This window comes from Lathyrus oleraceus, chromosome 3, assembly GCF_024323335.1.
Source record: "Lathyrus oleraceus cultivar Zhongwan6 chromosome 3, CAAS_Psat_ZW6_1.0, whole genome shotgun sequence".
Taxonomy (NCBI): Eukaryota; Viridiplantae; Streptophyta; class Magnoliopsida; order Fabales; family Fabaceae; genus Lathyrus; species Lathyrus oleraceus.
Window position 1 is genome coordinate 193,639,416 of NC_066581.1, and position 8,360 is coordinate 193,647,775.

At 41.0% G+C, this 8,360-nt stretch overlaps 1 non-coding gene across 1 annotated transcript; it reads right to left on the minus strand.

Moving 5' to 3' along the window:
- Positions 1–344: 344 nt before the first annotated feature.
- LOC127133216 (small nucleolar RNA R71) lies at positions 345–451 on the minus strand. Its single transcript, XR_007807206.1, has one exon. It is a non-coding gene; the product is annotated as a small nucleolar RNA R71 (small nucleolar RNA).
- Positions 452–8,360: the final 7,909 nt, after the last annotated feature.

Genomic DNA, 8,360 nt, shown 5'->3' on the forward strand with positions numbered 1-8,360 from the left:
TCGCTCCATTGCAAGATGAGCCGCATTCGAGTATTGCTCCACCCGCAATCGAAGCAAACAACTTCGAACTTAAACCTTCACTGTTAAAAACAGTGCAACAGAATCAATTCTCTGGAAATCCTACCGAGGATCCAAACCTTCATTTATCCGTATTTGTCCAATACGCTGATACTGTTAAAGCTAATGGTGTCACTTCAGAGGCAATTCGACTTCGTCTTTTTCCTTTCTCGTTAAGAGATAAAGCTAGAAGATGGCTTCAGTCTCTTCCTTCCAACTCAGTTACCACATGGAACGAGTTGAAGAAAGTCTTCCTTGCCCGATATTTTCCTCTGAGCAAAACAACTATGTTGAGAGCCCAGATAAATGGATTTAAACAGAAAGATAACGAGTCTCTTTTCGAAGCATGGGAAAGGTACAAAGACATGATGAGACTTTGTCCACACCATGGTTTAGAGGACTGGTTAGTGATTCATACCTTCTATAATGGTCTCTTGTACAACACAAGGTTAACAATAGACGCCGCCGCAGGTGGTGCACTTATGGATAAACCTTATGCCGATGCTTATCAACTTATCGAAATCATGGCCCAAAATCATTATCAGTGGGGAAGCGACCGAGCAATGGTAGAGAAACCTCAAACGAAAAGTGGCATGTACGAGATAAGTAGCCTTGATCATGTTAATGCAAAAGTGGAGGCTCTGGCCCAGAAAATTGAAAGTTTAAATGTATCACCTCCAACCACTGTGGTTGCCGCAACTCAGAATTGCGAAGTCTGTGGAATCCAAGGTCACACTCCTGCAGATTGTCAACTCCTAACAGGAATCCAAGCAGAACAAGTGAATTATGCTCAAGGAAATCCCTACTCGCACACCTATAACTCAAACTGGAAGAATCATCCTAATTTCTCATATAAGAGTAATAATGCTTTATACGCACCAGGACAAGCTCCAAATCAAGCCCCAGCTATACCTCCTGGATATCAAAAGCCGACCCCATCTACACCTAACAATAATGTTCCTAGGAAATCCAACTTAGAGGTCATGATGGAGAACTTTATAGCTTCTCAACAGCAAACCAATAAAGATTTCTTAAACCAGAATATACACACTAGCGAACAAATCAAACAACTAGCAAGTAAAGTAGATGCCCTGGCTACCCATAACAAAATGCTAGAAACACAAATATCACAAGTAGCTCAACAACAAGCGCCTACTGCTGCCCCAACTGGTACATTTCCTGGACAGCCCCAACCTAACCCGAAAAGCCATGCTCATGCAATCATACTAAGAAGTGGAACGGAAGTGGAAGGACCAGTAGATCCAAGAACTGAAAACCAAAACTCTAAAAAGTTAACTAAGGAAGAAAGTAGACCTAAGGAAAAGGAAGGGAGTAATAAGGAAACCGTAGAAAAGAAAGAACCCTATGTACCTCCACCACCTTATAAACCACATATCCCTTACCCTCAAAGGCTTATTAAAACCAAAGATGCAGGCCAATTTAAAAAATTTGTTGACCTACTGAAACAGTTAAACATCACAATTCCATTTACAGAAGCTATTACGCAGATGCCCTCATATGCTAAGTTCTTAAAAGAAATTCTTTCTAATAAAAGGAAACTTGAAGATAGCGAAACTGTTACACTCACTGCTGAATGTAGCGCTATAATCCAGAATATGCCTCCTAAACTTAAAGATCCAGGTAGTTTCTCTATACCCTGTCACATAGGAAAATTTGTCATAGATAAATCCTTATGCGATTTAGGAGTCGGTATTAGTGTTATGCCTTTATCCAGATGCAAGAAACTGGAAATGGGAGAATTAAGACCAACTAAAATGTCTGTGCAACTAACAGATCATTCCGTTAGATATCCTGTAGGAATTCTTGAAAACGTTCCCGTGCGCATAGGTCAATTCTACATTCCAACCGATTTTATAATTATGGACATTAGAGAAGATGAAGTTACACCCATTATATTGGGAAGACCATTCTTAGCAACTGTCGGTGCTATCATAGACATAAAACGAGGACGACTCACTTTCGAAGTAGGAGAAGAGAAAATTGAGTTCATTCTTTCCAAGTTTTTGAAAGCACCTGCAATAGAATATACATGTTACTTCATGGATATCATCGATGAATGCATAAAAGAAACAGAATTAGAAAATGACAAATTGTCTGACTATCTTGTAGAAGACAAACTCAACCAATGTTTAGCAATAACTTCGGATCCTACGAAATGCCTTAAGAAACCAACCCTCGACCTGAAAACACTTCCCAAAAATCTGAGATATGAATTCCTAGACTTAGAACTTGAACGACCAGTGATAGTTAATGCAGACCTAGGAAAACTTGAAACCGAAAAAATCCTGCATATCTTAAGAAAATATCCAACCGCACTAGGATACAACATCACCGATCTTAAAGGAATAAGTCCTTCTATTTGTATGCACCACATCATGCTGGAAGAAGACTGTAAAACTTCTAGGGAACATCAGAGGAGACTAAACCCGATCCTGAGTGAGGTAGTGAAGAAGGAAGTAACCAAGTTATTAGAGGCAGGTATCATATATCCTATATCTGATAGCAAATGGGTTAGTCCGGTACACGTAGTACCAAAGAAAGGAGGTATAACAGTTATTGAAAATGAAAAAGGAGAAACTATAACTAAACGAATCGAATCGGGATGGAGAATGTGCATTGACTATAGGAAACTAAACAAAGCAACCTGAAAAGATCATTTCCCTTTACCATTCATTGACCAGATGTTAGAATGATTAGCAAAACATTCTCATTTCTGCTATCTAGACGGTTACTCAGGCTTTTTTCAAATACCAATTCACCCGGATGACCAAGAAAAGACAACATTCACATGTCCTTTTGGCACCTTCGCTTATCGATGAATGCCGTTTGGCTTGTGCAATGCTCCTGCAACTTTCCAAAGGTGCATGATGGCGATATTCGCCGATTTTCTCGAAAACATCATGGAAATATTTATGGATGACTTTTCCGTATGCGGACAAAGCTTTGAAGAATGTCTTGAAAACCTAGAAAGAGTTCTAGAACGATGTGTAAAAGTAAACCTAGTACTTAATTGGGAAAAATGTCATTTTATGGTACAAGAAGGAATTGTTTTAGGACACATCATCTCAAATAGAGGAATTGAAGTAGACAAAGCCAAAATAGAGGTAATCGAAAACCTTCAACCTCCGAAAACTGTGAGAGAAGTACGAAGCTTCTTAGGACATGTCGGGTTTTACCGACGATTCATTAAAGACTTCTCTAAAATAACTAAACCTTTAACCGGACTATTGATGAAAGATGCTGAATTCATCTTTGACAAGAAATGTTTAGAAGCATTTAAAACGCTTAACTAGCATTGATCTCCGCACCCATAATGCAGACACCAGATTGGAATGAACCACGGTTTGTCCAGGGATGTTGTCAGCACTGTCCAGTAGTGTGAGAGGATGGGGATCTTCCCCAGCAGATGAAGCAGGTTCAGGACTTGTCTACCCAACATATTCAAGATCAGGAATTCCTCAGCAGGATTGAGGATGTTTCCCCAGCACGCTTGGAAGTGGCTGTTTCCCCAAGCAAGTCTAGAAGCTTTTATAATTGTTCTTCCCCGGCAGAAGCATCTGTGGATAGTGTGTCCCTCATCAGCAGGTACAAAGGCTATTGCATCCCCAGCTAGTCTGAAGATTGTCAATCCCCACCGAGTCTGAAGGATGTTGTAGCCCCAGCGGAGGTGTCAGTGAGTAGTTTATTCCTCCGCAGTCGAGTAGGAAGTACTGTAATTCTCAGCAGGGTTGTGAATGCCTTTTCCCATCAGGGTTGTGAATGTTTTCCCCTAGCATATCTCCTCAGCAGAGGTTTGTGTTGATGGTTTTCCCCAGCAAGTCCCCCAAGTGGATCAGGTTCGGTGAAAATTATTCCCAGTAGAGTTCATCCTACCTGTGGATTGGCTGCTATCCTCAGCAGAGGTGAGCATTGGTTGTTTCCTTAGCAGAGTCCCCAAGTGGACTGGATTCGGTGAAAGTTGTCCCCGGTGGGATCGTTTCTCCAGCAGCAGTGCTATTCCCTAGCCAGAGACTCCCCAGCTGAGTTGGTTTCTCTTCCGTCCCCAGAGTATCAGATCAGCAAGGCACTCCCAGCAGTGCGTCTCCCCACAGAGTTGGAGAATCAATTCATATTTGTGTGCTCAGCAGAGCGATCCGTTTGCTCCCCAGCAGGAGTTTTCATCATTTTGCAGCTTGCATGTAGTAATCATTGCATCCTCAAATCGCGTAGCATTTCCATTCAATATGGAGCATTACGCCATAAAAAATTCAAACGTATGCATTCATGTGTTAAACCTAATCATACCATATCCCCGGCAGAGGCGGATCGTTGTTCAACATCTGTACGGCACATTTGCTACAGTTGCTCCCGACAGTATTCAGGATTGATAATTCCCCATAGAGGTTTATTTCTTCACCCGTCCATGAAAGGAAAGCTTGATTCTCCCCAGTGAGATCCCCGGCAAGTGTTTAGCTTTGCCTTGACGTATTGAAGATGTCATTCTTGTGATACCGGTAAGTGTCATGTCAAGCACCTATGTGTATTCTTTCCTTAGTGTCGGTAAACACCATTGTTTCGGTGTCGGTAAACATCGAGTCTCACTCCAGTCATCGGTAAATGTCTGGTCGTCCCTTTTTGATGTCGGTAAACATCATCTTTCGATGTTGGTAACATCTCGCCTTTCCCAGGTCATCCGGTGATGTCTGGTCACCTCTCCGTTGGTTTCGATAAACGTTGAGTTTTTCCTATTCGTCCGTTGACGTTTAGTTGTATCTCTTCCCATTCATTCGTTGATGTCTGGTCACCTCTCTGTTGGTGTCGATAAACGTTGAGTTTTTCCCATTCGTCCATTGACGTATGGTTGTATATCTTTGTCCCAGTCATCGGTAAATGTCTGGTTGTTTTGTTGATGTCGGTAAACATCATCTTTCGATATCGGTAAACATCGAGTTTCTTCCCAGTCATCGGTAAATGTCTGGTTGTGTATTTTTTCCCATTCATCGGTAAATGTCTGGTCGTCCCTTTTTGATGTCGGTAAACATCATCTTTCGATGTTTGTAACATCTCTCCTCCCCCAGTCATCCGTTGATGTCTGGTCACCTCTCTGTTGGTGTTGATAAACGTTGAGTTTTTCCTATTCGTCCGTTGATGTCTAGTTGTATCCTTTCCCATTCATCCATTGATGTCTGGTCACCTCTCCGTTGGTGTCGATAAACGTTGAGTTTTTCCTATTCGTCCATTGAGGTTTAGTTGTATCCTTTCCCATTCATCCGTTGATGTCTGGTCATCCCTTTTTGATGTCGGTAAACATCATCTTTCGATGTCGGTAAACATCGAGTTTTTTCCCTGTCATCGGTAAATGTCTGGTCGGGTGTCCTTCCTTTGATAAAAGTCAAAGATCCCCAGTAGAGTCGTCGGTAAACGTCTTGTCTGGTTCCAGTTGCAAATATCTTTTTCCTCACTCGCAGTGAAAGGAAAGTTCGATTCTCCCCAGTGAGATCCCCGACAAGTGTTTGGCCTTGCCTTGACGTATTGAAGATGTCATTCCTGTGATACCGGTAAGTGTCATGTCTGCACCTATGTGTATTCTTTCCTTGGTGTCGGTAAACACCATTGTTTCGGTGTCGGTAAACATCGAGTCCCACTTCAGTCATCGGTAAATGTCTGGTCGTCCCTTTTTAATGTCGGTAAACATCATCTTTCAATGTCGGTAAACATCAAGTCTTTTTCCAGTCATCGGTAAATGTCTGGTCGGGTGTCCTTCCTTTGATAAAAATCAAAGATCCCCAGTAGAGTCGTCGGTAAACGTCTTGTCTGGTTCCAGTTGCAAATATCTTTTTCCTCCCCAGTTGGAGATGCCATCGGTAAATGGCCTTGTCTTGCTTCGATATTGGTAAATATCGAATGCTCAGCTTAGCCGCCATCGGTAAATGGCCTCGCTTTCTATGACATCTGTTTCCCAGCAGCCATCGGTAAATGGTATCATTGACGTTGATATCGGTAAATATCAAGTTGCTTTGAAGCCACCATCGGTAAATGGTTTTGCTTCCTTTTAATATCAAATTTCCATTTGAAGCCACCATCGGTAAATGGTCCTGCTTCTTTTGGATGTTGTTTCCCAGCAGCCATCGGTAAATGGTCTTGCTGACGTTGATATCGGTAAATATCAAGTTTCCAGTAAAGCCACCATCGGTAAATGGTTTTGCTTTCCTGAATTTATTGTGCAGCCGCCATCGGTAAATGGCCTCGCTTTTCTTTGTATCATCTCCCACAGAGTGCAAATTTCTACGGTTCTTTGGTATTCAATCCCTGTTTACCTTGAAGGTCTGACAGCCGTTGCTCTCATCCGTTCAGGTTCCCAGTTGATTGAATAAGGGCAGCTGTAGCACCTCAAATTTGCACCTCCCATTTGTACAGTCATTTCATTTTTAGGTCAGTAACATTGCATTGTCATTGCATCTCATGTTACATCTCATCAGTCAAGACTGGTCAGGAGATTCAACTGTGCAAGAGAGAAAGAGCATTTTCCATGAGATGAAAGCCCTAGGGTGGTTCCAATGAGCTTACAAGACTCAAGGATCATTTTGAAGCAACTTGGCCAAGTGTTGAAGGCTCAGAACTCATCAGTGCATGTGCAAATCATCTGAGGCCCATAAAAGTCAACTGCAAGTCAACTGCAAAGTCAACTGTGGATTTGGAGGTGGGAAGTGATTAGAGATGCTTCATTCATGTTCAAACAAGTCTCATTTGACATTTCAAACACTCACATTGAAGAATTTGAAGTCAGGTCAAGACTTTCCCAAAATAGCAAGTGACCTATAGTTTGAAGTTTCCAAAAATGGAAAGGTTTGGACCAACTTCAACTCAATTTTACATCATCAAGAAAGCTTCAAATGAAATTTTGTCCAACATGCAAGTTGAAGATCTTTCGCTCCCATTTCCAAAAAGTCCAAGATCATGGATTTATGATGTGTGGTTGAGGAGATATGATCCAATCATGGAAAAGTGTGCTTAAAAATTCAAATGGGCATAACTTTTGAACCAAGGCTCCAAATTTAGTGGTTCTTTTTGCATTTTGTTCCTCATAACATGTAGTTTCCAAAACATCCATTACATGGCATGAATTTCACTTGCATGATCATGTGCTCATTCATGAAATTTTTTGAAGGAAATTTCATAAAATCAATTTGGTTGATCATCTGCATGAAATATCAATTCCAAAGCATGCATGGGCTATTTTTAAGAGGATTTGGGCCAGATTTGAGCACTGTTCACGCATGCATGAAAGGCATGAGGTGAAAATCCCATTTGGTGCATACACCTTACAACTTGTTAATTTCAATTAGCTTTGGCCAAAACTTGTTTTCAGAATGATTAGCAAGGCATATATAATGTTAATCACAACTGCATTTGGCATTAACAACAGTTTTCAGATCTAGATCTTGAATTTGATCAAATTTTTCTCTCATCAAGAACTTGCAATTTTCTCACACAAAAGCCATTTCTCTTGTTGGAATCATGATCATGAAGTATTTCTGAGCAAGATTGGACGTGGATTTGGAGCAATTCGTGCCATATTTGACCATACATGAAGCTTGAAGGTTCAATGGAGATTTCAAAATCAACTGGATTTGTGCTTGTTTGAGCTTCAATTTTTCCATCAATCATCTCCACAAGCATTGTAGAAGAGTTTGGAACCATTACCAGCCTTGGATAGTGTAGTTCAAAGGTTCTGTTCTTCAAGAGGTCATGATTCGAACCTCTTAATTTTGTAATTCATTGTGATATTATTGTAGATCTTGTTCTCCTGGTAATTCTGGTGAAAGAATCGTGTGAAATGATGCACTGTACCATGAGATATGTGAGACTGAAATTTGACATGTTGAAATGATTTTGATCGATTCTTTCTATTCATGATGTTTTATGCTTAGCTTTTTGTTGATCCGTGTTATATGTTGCGTGAGGATTAATTTGGTATGTTATTTGTTAATTTCTGGACAATTGTTGGAAATTCTGGAAAAACGCATGAAGGTTCTTCAATCTTCATCTTCTTCCTCATGAAGAAGATGAAGTTCATGCATTGGCCACGGTTTTGATTATTAGCAACGCTTCCTGGTTTGATTGCCATGTTGTACTAGGGCTTTATTACCATTGGTCCACGCACGCGTCCACTGAGCAGAACGATTGGTTCACATTGTTTGACCAAGACCACATCAGCGCTGACTGGCCACCTATATTAATGAAACGGTGCGTTTCATTTGGCCTGGCACGCTTAATTCAGAAATCCACCGAGTTCGATCCTT